A 15682-nucleotide genomic window follows, 5' to 3' on the forward strand; every position below is an offset into this window, starting at 1 on the left:
TTAGCTTCCATTTATTCAGTCCTAATTCCTAGGCAATTATTTTCTTCAGAGAGCTTTTCCATTTGCCTTTTCAAGCTGTTGACTTTTTTTTTAATGGCTTTCCTGCATCCCTCTCATTTCTCTTTCCATTTTTTTCCTTTACCTCTCTTATCTTCAAAGTCCTTTTTGTGTGTCTCTATGGCCTGATAACAATTCATATTTTTCTTGGAAGCTTTAGTTGTACGAGTCCTGACATTGCTATTGTAAAGAATTTTAGCTAGATAGCTGGCTAGCTGTCTGTGGTCCTATAGGCTTTTAGCTGCCTAAGCCAGTTTGTAAGAGCCTATCTGCCTGAGGGTTTAAAAAATTCCCCATGTTCGTTGATCCCCATACAGGCTAATCTGTAAGGGCCTGCCCCCCAACTGCTTCTCCCAGATTAACAAAAATTGAGATGAAGAAAGTTCCTTCCAATTTAAGCCAAAAAACAGGGTTTATTGATAGCAATACATTTAGAAATAAATTTCGAAAAGAATGATTATATGACCTGAAACTTCATTACACAAACTCAACTGCTTCCTATCTCCCTGCCTGTCTCTTGCCTGACATCATGAACTCTTGGTCATTCTGTTGCTCCCCCACTCTACCTTCCTTCCTCCTCCAATCTCTGCCTCACTGTAAGCTGCCTTGTTTTCTCTGTAGCATCCACCATTCCACTCTAGCTTGACTCCTTTTTAAACCCTTCTTTTTTCTTCAGAAACAAGGCTGGCCACACCCAAGGCCAACACAGCATGGAGACTTTGTGCAGCATGCACTGAATTTGATATGCATCTTCCCACCTGGGAGGAGAAAGCCATGCATATCCATGCTAAGCAGGGCATGGCACATGAGGCTTTCTTGACCAGGGGGACTGGGAGCCATTTGGGGCGAGGGCCTGAGGCTTTCCAACTTCAGCCAAAGATGGGGGTCCACAAATCAGTTCTTACACTATCCTTTTCTGAGTGTGCACCTCAATCTTCTTTGTCCCTAAAGAAACTTTCTATGGTCTGCATCTTTCTCTGTCTGCTCATCTTACCAGTCTTTGACTTGCCTTGACTCCTTCTTAAAGTGGGGCACTGCTTCCAGGCTGCACTGTTCCAAGCTTCAGGGGGTCTCATGTTGTATAGTTTAAGGAGAGGAACAATCGGCACTTGCCTGGCCTGTGCTCTGGTCTGAAAATAACCCTATGCCTACTTGCTCTTCAACCAAAAAACACATTTTTTTTTGTTGGCTTGAGAGCTCCAGGTGAGCCTGCACCACTCTCCCACCTGGGGCACTGCCAATCAAGACTGCTTCCTGCTTCCTACTTTCCAGTTAGGTTAAAACAACTTAGTTCCTCCTCAGATCCAGCAGAAAGCCCTATAATCTCCCCCTGGACAACCACTCAGCCCTCTCACCAGATTGTGAGCTTAGTTCCAGAAAACGCTGGTGCAGTAGCTGATTCAGAAGCTCCTGAGGTTTCTTTCTCTGTCACAACCTGCCAGGGGCTGAATCTGTGTCAGCTTGACCTCAGGATTGGGTTCCATTCCTGGCCCAGCACAGCAGACCCCTCCTGCTGACTTTCTAAGCCATCTTTAATTTATTTTAAGCTAAATTCCTTCCAGCTTCAAATTAAGCCTATGGTATCTTTCTTATCCTTATTGAGAATAGTAGCATATAGCCATAATTTTATCTATGGTAAGTTTTCAGGTACTATAAAAAACTTATTACAATGTCCATTTTCTTTTTGTCCTTGAGCCTCATTCCTTAACCTTACTCTACATATCATATTTTCCAATATATTTATCTGAAATATACTTTCTTTAGACTCCTCAATTTTTTTTCTTATTCTCCCCCCATCCCATATCCTTCAAACTAAACAATCCACCTTTTCAAACAAATAGTGTGGAAAGATTTACCCTTATAAGCCTCTCCCAGTAAGCCTCAGCTTTCTGGTTCTCTATTATTGCTTATTAGCAATAATAATACCTGATAGATTTCAGGGATTTTTTTGTTGTTGTTGTTGTTGTTGTTGTGAACATACATATAACCTTTTATTCTTAATCTTGATGTAATATTGTTTCTCTTCTTTGCCGTTATGTAGCTTTAATCAATTGTTTCCCTGAAGGAAAACTACCCCGTGCTACCCCATAGCCCCACTAAATAGATATAAATAAATAGAACCCACTCTTTGAAGTTCAACTCAAATGCTTGAGTTCAATTCATCCAATAAAAGCTTTATTTTAACTATCTTGATTAGCAATGACCCTTTCTTTCCTCCCATTGTTTTGTAAGTCACTGATTCACTAATCATTAATATTGTGTTTTATAGTTATTTGCTTTGGTGCCTTATCTACTTGCTACATAGTAAATTCTTTGAAACTAAGGATTCTCTCTTAACTTTAATCTCCCTCAGGCACCTATCAAGTTGTTATCCACACTATAGGTCCTTAGACTTTTCAAGCCCTGTTCAATCAATGAAGCAAGAACAAGTCATTCTATTAACATTGTTGACTTTTCCAGATTTGATTACATGTAGTTTTTGACAGTTATATACATCTCACAATTAGCCACAAGATTTCAAAGGTTTAATGGAAAGCTTAGAAGAATGTCCAGGTCAATTATTTCCCAAACTATTTAGCCATCTCATGTATATTTATGTCTAAATATCAGTGGGACCAACAAATTTGAAATCAGCACCACCCCCTGATATGCTGAGGGAAGGGGAAAAAAAGGAGAAATAGCTAAGCAAATAAAGATGGAAGGAATAGATGAATTAAAAAAAAAATGTACAAAGCAGTTCCACACCAGCAACAAAAGAAGTGTGAGTATTTTAAGGGATTCCTTATTAAGATTACTGAAAATTTAAATGTTTAACAAAGATGTGGGAAAAAGTCATAAATCCTATCCTTGAAAAGACAATCTTGATTAGCAAAGACCATATCTATAATGGCCAGGAATCTGAACGACTGCATCATGTTTTCCCTTCCTTCAATTTTTTTTTAGAATAATCTATTCATATAAATAGGGTTGGCATGGGAAAGGCTGGGAGAATAACTTTTTGCAAGGGCAGAGGTAGGATTCTCCTGACTTAATTTCCCCAATATGACACATGGAATGAAAACTATCCCACCTGACTGATTTGAAGCCTGGCCCACTGCAATTGCCTTTCTATATAACTTCTGCCTAGAGTGCACATGAAGCTTATGGAAGAATTATTCCCTGAGAATTTTTGTCCCTCTGCTTTTATCGCAAATTCCTATAATCATGTCATTTGATCAGAATGAACACAATATTGGATTTTCATCCATTAGATTAGTACTGCAAAATGGGTTACTATAGTAAGATGCAGGTATATAAATTCTAGTCCTTTTATATTCTAAACAACTAAAGTATATAAGAATCTGGCTTCCTCATCTTTCTGCTATTAGTTATGCATTTTAAAACTGAATCAGAAACACCTTAAGTACTAATTATTTGACATGCACTCTTGTCACCAGAAGTACTTCTGATTCTTGCCCTTGCCTCTTCAACCTCTTGTTAAAGTTTGTCCCATCCAGGCTCAATGCCACAACCTTATGACACCTATGGCTTGTGCCCATACCACTCCTCTCATTCTCTGGACCAGGCCCCTCCTCCCACTGTGATTTCTTTGACCCCATTAAGCTGAACATAGTTACAGTAGAAGAATACTTGCCCCTTTTTCCATTACATGTAAAAAATTGGGGAATGACAGGGGGGTTGGGACTATTAAAATTTAAACTGGCCTACTAGCTAAAAGAGAGACACAACTTGAGAAGTAAGAGAGAGAAGGCCATTAGGCATGACTGCTGCCTGATTGGCTCCAGGGGACTGAGATAAGTCCTGAAGTCAGGACCACCACCTCAATCAAGCTTTCCCCACGTCCAAAGGGAACTTTACATTGCCAGGCAGTGTCACCCCATGCAGGGTTGATAAAAACTTTTGCCTTTTTTCTGTTGGAGGAACAAGATGTCTCTAAGATATCTCCTCTCTTTGAGAGAACTCTTTGACTTCTCTGTTGGTCACTTTCTCTAAGCACCCAAATAAAAGATTATTTTATTATTTTTTTTATTATTTTAGTGAGGCAATTGGGGTTAAGTGACTTGCCCAGGGTCACACAGCTAGTAAGTGTTAAGTGTCTGAGGCCGGATTTGAACTCAGGTACTCCTGACTCGAGGGCCAGTGCTCTATCCACTGTGCCACCTAGCTGCCCCAGATTATTTTATTCTAATTGAATTGCATGCAAGAGGGTATAATTCTTTAAAGAGAAATACCTGAGAACCCCCACCACATATTTCTCCTGTGACAGGGGCATCCTTGATGATGGCATGAAAAGGCAAACTATTCCAGACAAGACTACATCTTTACAATCATACAAGGAATAGCAATTACAAGAACTTACTGTACTTTTTGTTTGTTTACTCTAAAAAGACATTTGATTCAAAGAACAAAAATACTACCTAAAACATTCTTTGAATAAGGTGATTCCCATGCATGGCCTCAAGTCATAAAAGATTCTTTGAAAAAATAACAATAAAATATTGATGATTCATGTTTTTTAAATGAAGAGAGGCAAAGTTGATTTTTAACAATGTCGGAGATTTCAATGACATAAGAAAATCTACTTCACAATGAAAATTGACAACTGATCTACAATTTATAGTATTAGTGTCTGTGACATTCAGAGATAAAGTAACTTGCCCGGTATCACCTATATATCACTATCTCTCACATCCAATATAAAATCTGTTGTTAAGTCCTGTTGATTTCACCTCTGCAACATCTCTTATAAAGGCCCATTCTTTCTTCTGACACTGTTGGCACTCTACTGCAGGTGCTTGTCACCTCACCTTTCAATTTCTGCAAGAGCCTGCTAGAGTATCTGCCTGCCTCAGGTGTCTCCCCACTCTAATACATTCTCCATTCAATAATCAAAATATTTTTCCTAAAGTTCTAGTCTGATCATGTTAACCCCCTAATCAATAAACTCAAGTGGCTCCCTACTGCCTCCAGAGGCAAATAAAAAGTACTCTATTTAACATCTAGAGACCTTTATAGTATTCCCCTTCCCACCTTTCCAATCTTCTTGTACATTACTCCCCCACATGTATTCTTTTTTAAAAAAAACTTTAATAATGAATATTTTTATTTAAAGTTTTGAGTTTAAAATTTTATCCATCCCCCTCCCAGATGTGGTAAGCAATCAGATATACATTATACTTTTGCAATTATGTAAAACATTGCCATATTAGTCATTTTGTAAAAGAAAATCTGAATAAAAGAAAAAAAGTAAAGTGAAAAATAGCATGCTTCAATCTGTGTTCAATCATTATTACTTCTTTATTTGGAGGTGGATAGTATACTTCATCTTTAGTCTTTGAGATTGTCTTGGATCTTTGATTGCTGATAATAGTTAAGTCCTTCACAGTTCTTCACCAAGAAGTATTGCTGTCACTGTGCACAATGTTCTCCTAGTTCTGATCATTTCCCTATACATCAGTTCATTAAAGTCTTTCCAGGACTTTTTGAATCTTCCTGGGTGTCATTTCTTATAGCACAATAATATTCCATCATAGTCATAAACTACAGCTTGTACAGCCATTCCCCATTTGATGGATATTCCCTTGAATTCCAGTTCTTAGCCACTACAAAAAAGACCTGCTATAAATACTTTTGTATAAATAGGTATTTTATTCTCTTTTTTGGGATGTCTTTGGCATGAGCCTAGCAGTGGTATTGCTGGATCAAAGAGTATGCATAATTCTATTGCCCTTTGGGTGACTCTCCAGAATGGTTGGATCTTTTCATAACTCTGCCAACAGTGGAATAGCATCTCAGTTTTCTCATATCCCCTCAAATATCAAATATTTTAAGTTTTTGTTTTATTATACACTCTGATAGGTTTGAGGTGATATCTCAGAATTATTTTAATTTTCATTTCTCTGATCCATATTGACCTGGAACACTTTTTCATCTGACTATTGATAGCTTTGATTTCTTTGTCTGAAAACTCCCTGTTCATAATCATTTGACTACTTATCAATTGAGTAATTACTTGTATTTTTATAAATTTGATTCAGTTATCTATATATTTAATAAATGAGAACTTTATCCAAGATATTTGTTCAAAAAATATTTACTAGCTTTCTGGTTCCCTTATAATCTTGGTTCCATTAGTTTTATTTGTGCAAAAACTTCTTAATTGTATATAGTTAAGATTATCTATTTTACATTTTGTATTCTTCTCTATATCTTCTTTGGTCCTAATTTCTTCCTCTGTCCAAATTTGACAGATAAACTATTCCATGCTCTCTTAATTTGCTCATGGTATCACTCTTTACTTATAATCATGTACCCATTTTGAATTTATTTTTGTATAAACTATGAGATGTTGGTCTACACTTAGTTTCTACCATACTGTTTTTCATTTTTTTCCCAGCAGTTTTTTGTCAAATAATGATTTTTTGTTCCAAAATCTTGGATCTTTGGCTTTATTTTATACTAGACTACCATAGATTACTATTCTTAATCAAATGACACTACCCTTCTGGTTGTTGCAAGAATAAAACATTTTATCTCTCAGCTCCTGGAAGTTTCCCTGGCTCTCCCCCATACCAAGAATGGTCTATCACTTTGACTCTTACTACTGACCTCCCTGACTTCCTTTAAGACCCAACCAAAATCCCCCCTTCCAAAGAAAACCCTGTTTAACCCCATTTAATTCCACTGCCTTCTTCCTGTTAATTATTTCTTATTTATCTTGTATATAGCTTGCTTTACATATATGTGTATGCATGTGTATATGCATGTTTATATATGTATATGTGTGTATATATATATATATATGTATATATATATATATGTATATATATATATATGTATATATATATATATATATATATATGTATATATATATATATATATGCGTGTGTGTGTGTGTGTGTGTGTCTCTCAAAGATACTGGAGTGGTTTGCCATTTCCTTCTCCACCTCACTTTATAGATGAGGAACTGAGGCAAATAGCGTTAAGTGATTTGCTAAAGGTCACACAAGTATTAAGTGTCTGAGGCTAGACAAATGCAGGGCTTTCTGACTCTAGGACCAACTGAAGTCCACTGGTCCACCTAACTGCCACATAATTAATATATCAACATATTCAACTAGTTGAGGAACTGAAAGGCATCAAGTACTCTGACAATAAAAGAATGAAAACCAAGGCAGACTACTGGACTTTTAGGATTATCTAAAACTATTATGAAGAAACCATTGTTTTGTTTTTGTTTGTTGTTTAATTTAGCATTGAGATGCCAAATGAAATTATGACATGGGAACTTTGTTGTTAGAGTTTCATACAGGCTATTGGAAGTGTCCCTTAAAGGGTTAGTGCTCAATTTTCTCCTAAACCCCTGAAACTTTCTAGGATGGGTGATATGGACAAATTTCCCAATTACTCCACAAACATTTTTCTGAGGAATGGCAGGGGCAGGGATGCTGTATTAGTTTTAAACATCTCACTCTTGCCATGAACTGTAAAATTGAAGATATTAGGAGCTCTTAGATCCCTCAGTGAGGGAATGAGAAAAAGCAAGGATTTCTTGCATTGGAGAAGATGATCACTGATGGAATGGAGAACTTAAGTCCTTACATGATCATTAAAAATTTTCTGGAATTGCCTAATCCATCCCATACTGTGGTCTCTGACCCTATCACCTGTCAGGTGATCAGCCAGGGTCAGTAAGCCTTTGACCTACAGAACTTAACCCCAGCATTAAAGGGAATAACCAGTAACCTGTAGTAGCAGTGCCCCTGCTGACACACAAAACAGTAGCAACAGTGATCCATAGTAACACTCTACACAGGCTGACAGAGTCAGCGCTGCCATACAAGAATGGAATTGGTCCTCAATAGAAATTATTCAATGTTACTCAGTTCTCTGGTAATACTCTGTGCCAGAACATGAGTCTGGGAGCAGCAGTCTCACATCTAACTCAGAACTCCTCACAGCCTGACCAGCAACCTAGATTTCCTCAAAAAATGGCAACTACTGTCAAGGCTCAGCTGATTCTGAATGTCCTAAAGATGTCTTCCTTAATGTCTCCTGTGTCTTGGGGCAGAATGGCATTTCAGATGTGGTGAAGGTAACCCTGAATCCAGATAAGGAGTCCCGTTTAAAGAAGAGTGCAGATACTCTTTGGGAAATCCAGAATGAGCTACAATTTTAAACCCTTTTAATGTGCTGCCACTTTACTGTCTAGAGAACATGACACTGGTTAAGGGATTAGGTATGATGCACTTTTCATGTAGGTCAAATCTTTCCTCTGATTAGTGACACCAGAAATATAAAACCTATGAACACACTCTTCCTAAACTTAGAAATGGGGAAATAATACAGTGTGGCTACTTGTTAAATCCTGCTTGCCTAGTGATGCGGGATATGTACAGTCTGGAAGTAGTTGGTATATGACTGCCTGCCTTGTAGGTGCTGTAGGTTCTAGTAGGTCCAGAAGACAACATTCCTGGACACAAAACACCATATAGCAGTAAAACTTTGATGCATTGATTACCTTTGTGTTCCCCTCCATTAGGGCTCTCCAGCATGGCCCCATTCATCACCCTCTCAGAGAACCTGTTTTTGTCTACCTATATATATGTGTGTGTGTGTGTGTGTGTGTGTGTGTTTGTGTATATATGTGTGTGTGTATATATGTATATATCTCAATAGTTGTAAATTTCCATATTATATAAAAAAAATCTACATACAAAGATGTAACCAATTCCTCAAGTGTCATACTAACCCTAATACTGAATAAACAACAAATAACTGATTAAAAAAAATACTCTGTGCCAGAATAGGGTGGGAGAGCCAAAGCCCAAATAGCAGCAGTTGTCTTGTCCCAGAGAGTAGAGTAGCAGTTGATGTTGGCTTATTGGGTAGCAAGCAGAGATGCTTGCAGGTAGAAGTGGTACTGGCTAGTATGAGACAACAAGCTGACAAGCAGCAGGTACAGAACAGGCCTATATAGCAGAAGTGGAGTAGCAAATAGACCCTAAGAGAAGTAGACATTAGAGTGATACTAAATAGCGGCAGTTACCCAGGAACAGAGAAGTGGGTATGTATATGCAATGGGAAAAAAAAAAACGCAAAAAAACCCACAAAACGACAACAAAAAAGGACAACTGTAGCCCATTACTTATGGTAATGAAATACCAATTGGCCTGGCCCTATTGCTGCTAGTATGACACCTAGTGATCTCTGTACAACTCCTACCCAAGGAAGGTTTGAAGGAACATGGGCTGCTACTGTTGGAATGGGGGTGTAATTTCTTTCTAGCAATAATAGGGAAATAAGTGTCTATTTAGACTCCACAAAGGGGTGTAGTCCTTCAGAAGCTCCTCATGGAGTGAAGATTCTGTATTTCCTCTACATAATAATAATGATGGTGGTGGTTGTGGTGATGATGATGATGATGATAACAATATGCTATATTTTTTTTTTGGGTGAGGCAATTGGGGTTAAGTGACTTGCCCAGGGTCACACAGCTAGTAAGTGTCATGTGTCTGAGGCCAGGATTTGAACTCAGGTTCTCCTGAATCCAGGACCGGTGCTCCATCCACTGTACCACCTAGCTGCCCCCAATATGCTATATCTTACTGACAGTTGCTGATAGAACTATTAAGGATTGCCAATGGAGGCATCGGCCTAGGGCGCAATAAAAAATGACTTTTTAAAGTGACCTTTTAAAGTAGTAGTTTTCATAAATGTTCATATTTGGACTCTATTCTTTGTGGATATTTGTTTTTATTTTGTTATGCCCCCTGTGTTAGAATTAAAATCCAAAGATGCTAGTGGACAGTATTATTCATGGAGAGGGAACTCAAGGAGGGGAAGGAATTTCTAAACCTTAACTAAAGTAATTTGTTCTTATCTTGATTCCAAAAGGTTATTTTCATTGTAAAGCAGATTGTTCATACTGAAACATAAGGCCTACTCCTCTGTTGAAGGAGTTTTGGGCTTTGGAAAGTATCATTTGGGGTAGTTTCCCTGACACCCTCAAAATGAGATCTTCCAGGCAACTGACTTCTCTGACAATGTATAATGTCCAATTAGGGATAGTGCTCTGCCCAGAGCAATTTGTCTCCCTTTCTGTGGAGAAGAACTGGGAGCCAAGATCCCAAGATGGAGAATAAATCCAGATTTATTTCATTTTTTATAAGAGAAAACTAACTATACTCAGACAGATAGGCCAATTTTTCCAAGTTTCAATTTATTATTAAATAGATTGTTATATGTATAAGCAAATATGAATCAAATTATGGATTTTTCCCATATTGACTAGTGTAAGACAATCATCTGTCACCTAGGTTTCACATGGGAGAAAAATGGCCTATTTCCATATAATTTGGACTGCTAGTATATGGGCAATTTGCATAATTTATACAGCAAACTGTATAATATATATTTATGATTTATTAAAACTATTTTACCTCAAACATTAATGGACTACAATGATGTAGCATATGGAAGAACAGAAACTACTTGACTTACAAATTTGATAGTTGGGAAATATATAGGTCCACAAATTAAAACGGGATTAAGCAAAATAAAATGCTTGTATGATGATGGTCAATCTCATGCCAGAATAAGAGCATGCACCTATTATTTAAGGGGCTATCACTCTTACACATATTATAAAGTCATCATTCATTTTTTGTCATTTATTTTTAGTAATGTCAGAACTATGCTTTATAAAACTTTTATGGCAAACATAAAAGGATTGCTTTTCAATTTTAATCTCTTGGACTTGGATTTTCACATCAAAAAATTTTTGAAAAGCATAGAACCAAGTTTCTATTGGAATACAACTAGGCAAAAACACTATTTAAAATGAGCTAGAAACAGTTGAAAATCAACCTATAGTTAGAATTAGAGATCATGGGTAGAGGTAGTAAACAAAAAGTAAAATGTTTTTACAAACTTTAAAGTGCTTTGTAAATATGAGCTTCAGTAGTAGCAGTATCAGTAGTAGCAGTATCAGTAGTAGTAGTAGTAGTATCCTGAGTTAATCTAATTTATATAATACTGTATTTTTTGTAAAGCACTTTAAACTGTGGGGATTAATTTTTAATTGGGGAGCATTAGCTAAGCAGCTCACCGCAATATTTGGGCAAGGAAGTAGACCAACAGCCTCCCTCAAAACAGAACAGGATTTATTTTAACAAGAATGAACTTAAAAAAAAAAAACATAAACAGGATCAGTAGGATCAAGGGAAAGGAAATAAAATGGGAAAAGGGAAATTATACGACCTGAAAAATACCACCGCCCAGGAATCAGCTGAGAATACACAGCAGAGCTCCTGTCGCCTTCCAGCTTCCAGCTAGAATGGCGACTTCTCCCAGTTTCCCAAAATCCCACACAGCCCCCAACCAATTGGCCACTCTGACAGTCACATGACTGCCCTCACTAGGCTTCTAATCATTATAATTTTGCCAGGCCCATGTAGGCATCAGCAAGTGGTGATGACGTGAGGTGCCAGCACCATGGCAACAGTTACAACCAGTGGGTGGAGCACCATGCAGTTTGTGGAGCCCCAGGCCAGTGCGCACCGAGGCATAAAAACCTCAAATAACAATTAATTCTTTACAAAATATACAATCTCATTTGATCCTTACAATGAGTTAACTTTTGAATTAAGTGCTATTATTACCTACATTTTACATATGAGGAAACAACTTGGAAGTTAAGGCTGATTTGCTCAGGCTCTCATATATAGTAAAGTGTCTAATGCAAGATTCAAAACTGCAGTTGACCACACTACATATTTGTTCGGCTGCCTCAAGGAAGCAGAACTAAGAATAATGGCAAAGTAGAAGTAATGGAAGAACAGAAGTAGTAGAGATATAGTTTCGAACTCATCATAAAGGCATTCTAAAATAAATTCCTAAAAATCACAGCTGTCCAAAAGTTCAATAGTTTAATTCATGACAACTCACTGGAGGTTTTCAGATGAAGACCTGATGATCCATTTATTGAATTGCATATTTCTCTGTTCAGTTATGGATTGATTAACCTGATGTCTGAGTTCTTGCCCAACTTTGAGATTCTATGATTCTGTGAATACTGTAGGGTGAGTGAATGGTTCGTAATAGTAAAAATTTACATTATAGTCCCATGAATAAATATAACTGAAAACGTATTTTGCTTAAATAAATAATGAAATATTTTGAATACACAGTACTTTGGAGTCACCTACTATCCCCAAGGTTACATTCAACTGTTGAACTTTTGGACAACTGTAATTTTTAGGAAGTTATTTTTTAAAATGCCTTTAAGGGGGCAGTTAGGTGGCACAGTGGATAAAGCACCAGCCCTGGATTCAGGAGGACCTGAGTTCAAATCTGGCCTCAGCCACTTGACACTTACTAGGTATGTGACCCTGGGCAAGTTACTTAACCCTCATTGCCCCATGAAAAAAAAAATGGCTTTAAGATGAGTTCAAAGCTATACCTCTACCACTTATGTTATTAATTCTATTAATAATGGCTATGATTATATAATTTTATTCCTGTGGAGTAGAAATTTCAGATAGAGGATTCTATTAAGAGTATTGTTCATTTTTTTATATAAAGAAGGAAGCTTAGTGCTTAAAAGGAGGTATTTACACTGGATGCAGAGAAACCAATAAGGAGTCTATTCCAATAGATCAGATGAATGAGGATGATGGTTTGTATTATGATGGCTGTGATGCAAGGATAAGTGAAGACAGTGCATGTAAAAGATATTGAGAGGTGGAAGCTATAAGACTTGTCAATGGATTAAATGTGTGCTGTGAATGAAAGTTAGGTCTGCAAATCATAGGTTGCTAAACTGGGTGACTAGAATACAGTCTGTGCCCTTGAAGGAGCTAGGGAAATCAGAAGGAAAGATGACTTTTGTCATTTTCAGCTGTGTCCAACTCTTTATGACTAAATTTAGAGTTTTCTTGTGAAAATACTGGAGTAATTTGCTATTTCCTTCTCCAGATCATTTTATAGATGAGGAAACAGGGAAAGAGGGTTAAGTGACTTGCTTAGGCTCACGTAGCTGGTAAGTGTCTGAGACTGGGAACAGCTAGATGGCAAGGCTTGGAGTCAAGATTCATCTTCCTGACTGCCAAGAAAAACCCAAATGGAATCACAAAGAGTTGGACAAACACAACCGTCCAAAATAACTACAGAGGTATATGTTCTTTTTAAAAGTATTTTTATTTTATTTATTTTTTAATAATAAAAAATTTTATTTATAGTTTGGGGTTCCAGATTTTATCCCTCTTTCCCTCTCTCTCTTCCCCCCTCCCTGAGGCACTAAGCAATCATATTTGGATTATATGTGTTCTTGACACCCCAGCCATGGTTCTCTACTCACTGTAGCTCTGGGAAATAAAAAATAACAATGGTGAATCTGCAAAGGAGTTTAGGAAGGATTATTCTGGCAAGGTGAGAGAGCAGGAATACACAAAAGGCCATGAAATCCATGGAGGAGAGACAACCCAGAGGAGTAGGGCCATTTCACAGTGTCAAATGTTAGAGACATCAAGGAAAGGCATTATTGGTGACTTCATAGCAATTTTCAAAGAGTAGTAGGGACAGAAACAAAATTTCAGGGTTGAAAAAGGTGTGGAAGGTGATGGAATGGGTATAATTATGGATAGTTTTCCTAGTAATTGGGCTGTAAAAGGGAAGTGAGATATAAAAGGAGGATCTGTGGTGAAATTGAGTTCTAGTTGGAAGTGTGTTAGGTCTAGGCATATTTGCACAAGCAAGGAGTTACTAGTTAAGGAGATAATAGAGAACCAAGGAGAGAGTGAATCAAAGGGCCAATTTGCTAGAAGAAAGAAGAGGAAATTGGATGCAGACTACAAATAAAGAGGTTGTCTTTGGCAAAGAAAAATACTGGCTCATTCTAAAAGACAGGAGCAACGGATTAGAAGATAGGGATTAACACTGTAATTATTTGAAGTGTGGAATCATGGGTGAGAGGGAGCTCCTAACCATTTTTGTTAAATGAAATATTCTGTTGAGAAGGATGGGGAAATATTGAGATAGGTAGCTTTAAAAAAAAATGAAAGTTTAGAAGAGTCACTATGGGGAGCAGGATCCAGGAGCCAGGAGAGAGTAAAAGAAGGGGTATACAGCAAAGAAGGCTCAGTTGAGATTCAGTAACGAATTTGTAATGGACCTTGTCAACATGCTTGTGTCAATTTCTCCATCAGTGTTCAGCAGCTCATTAGGAAGATTTTAGAAGGTAGAAGGTGGAAGTAATACTGGGTGGAGTCTGGAAAAGGATGAATAATGATAATGATAAAGGGATTAAGGATTAAATCACCATAAAGTTGAACTGGTTAATGAATGGGTCTAGATTTTTAAGGGAGGAAAGTGACACCAGAACAGGAGTAATGGTCTATGACAGCAAATAGTAGCAGAGTGATTAGAGAGTCCCATTCATCAGTGTACAGTGAGATTCCTGTGATGGTAAGAAGACAAAAATAGCATAAGAAGATGAAAAATTACAAAGATCACTTTCCTAAAATCATATAATGTGTGTCCATAGGAACACAGATTTAGAACTGCAAAGTACCGTTAAAGTCCTCTTGCCTAATGTCCTCATTGTACATAGGAAGAAATAAAGCCAAGAGTTGCTGTGATGTGATGTGCTGAAAAACACAGGTAACAAATATCAAAGAAAAAAAGAATAACTCAGGTCCTCTGAATCAAAAGGTGGTCCTCTTTCCCCTAAGTAACACAAGAAAAAATGGCAAATGAAGGTAAAATTGTCAATGGACTAAAGCTCTATAAAGGTTAAAATTCTAGCTATACTGTCTAAAATATCTAATGAGTGGTTGCCAATAAATTATAAGCTTTAGCAAGAGTTAGACTTTTAAGCATTTATTAAAGAGAATAAGAATTTGGTAAAGAGAGAGAAAGGCCTACATTCATCTATGTATTAAAGGGAGAGCACATTTCTAGCTCCCTTCTCCACTGGAGTCCTCAGGAAAGAGAGAGAGTCAGAGTGCCAGGCTGCCCCTTCTTCCTCCCACAAGCAAATGTCACTTCCTGACACCAAAAAAAAAGACACATGGTCTTGCCCTCAGAGACCTTTACCTCATGGCGGAGCTTTTCTATAGTAAGTCTCCAGCAGGTGGCATCATTCCAATTGTTACAGCTCTCATGAATGATGAGACAACAGGGAATTGTGAACAGATAACAGAGCTTTGGTCTAGGTAGAGTATGACTCAGGATCATAGTTTTGAGAACTACATAGGGCATTAGATTATCACATTCATCCCAACAGTGATGATAGAAGTCAGGAGATGCCAGTTCTACCACTTACTCGCTATATGCTGAGGGGCAAATTGATTATTCTCTCTCCAGTATTGGTTTCCTTATTTATATTATGAGAAGTTAAACAAAACAATACCTAAGTTCCCTTTAAGTGTTAAAATTCTGTGTTCCTATGATATAGAATCTGGACTTGGAGATAGTTTTGTACCATGTCTAAGACTGAATTAATGTGTAAAATAATGTGGCCCAGTAGAAAATGTTGGACTTGATAATCAAGAGACACTGGTTTAAACCTTGGTTCTGTCATTTGCCATCTATGTGACCTTTGGCAAGTCACTTAACCTCTATT

This window comes from Dromiciops gliroides, chromosome 3 (assembly GCF_019393635.1).
Source record: "Dromiciops gliroides isolate mDroGli1 chromosome 3, mDroGli1.pri, whole genome shotgun sequence".
Lineage (NCBI taxonomy): Eukaryota > Metazoa > Chordata > Mammalia > Microbiotheria > Microbiotheriidae > Dromiciops > Dromiciops gliroides.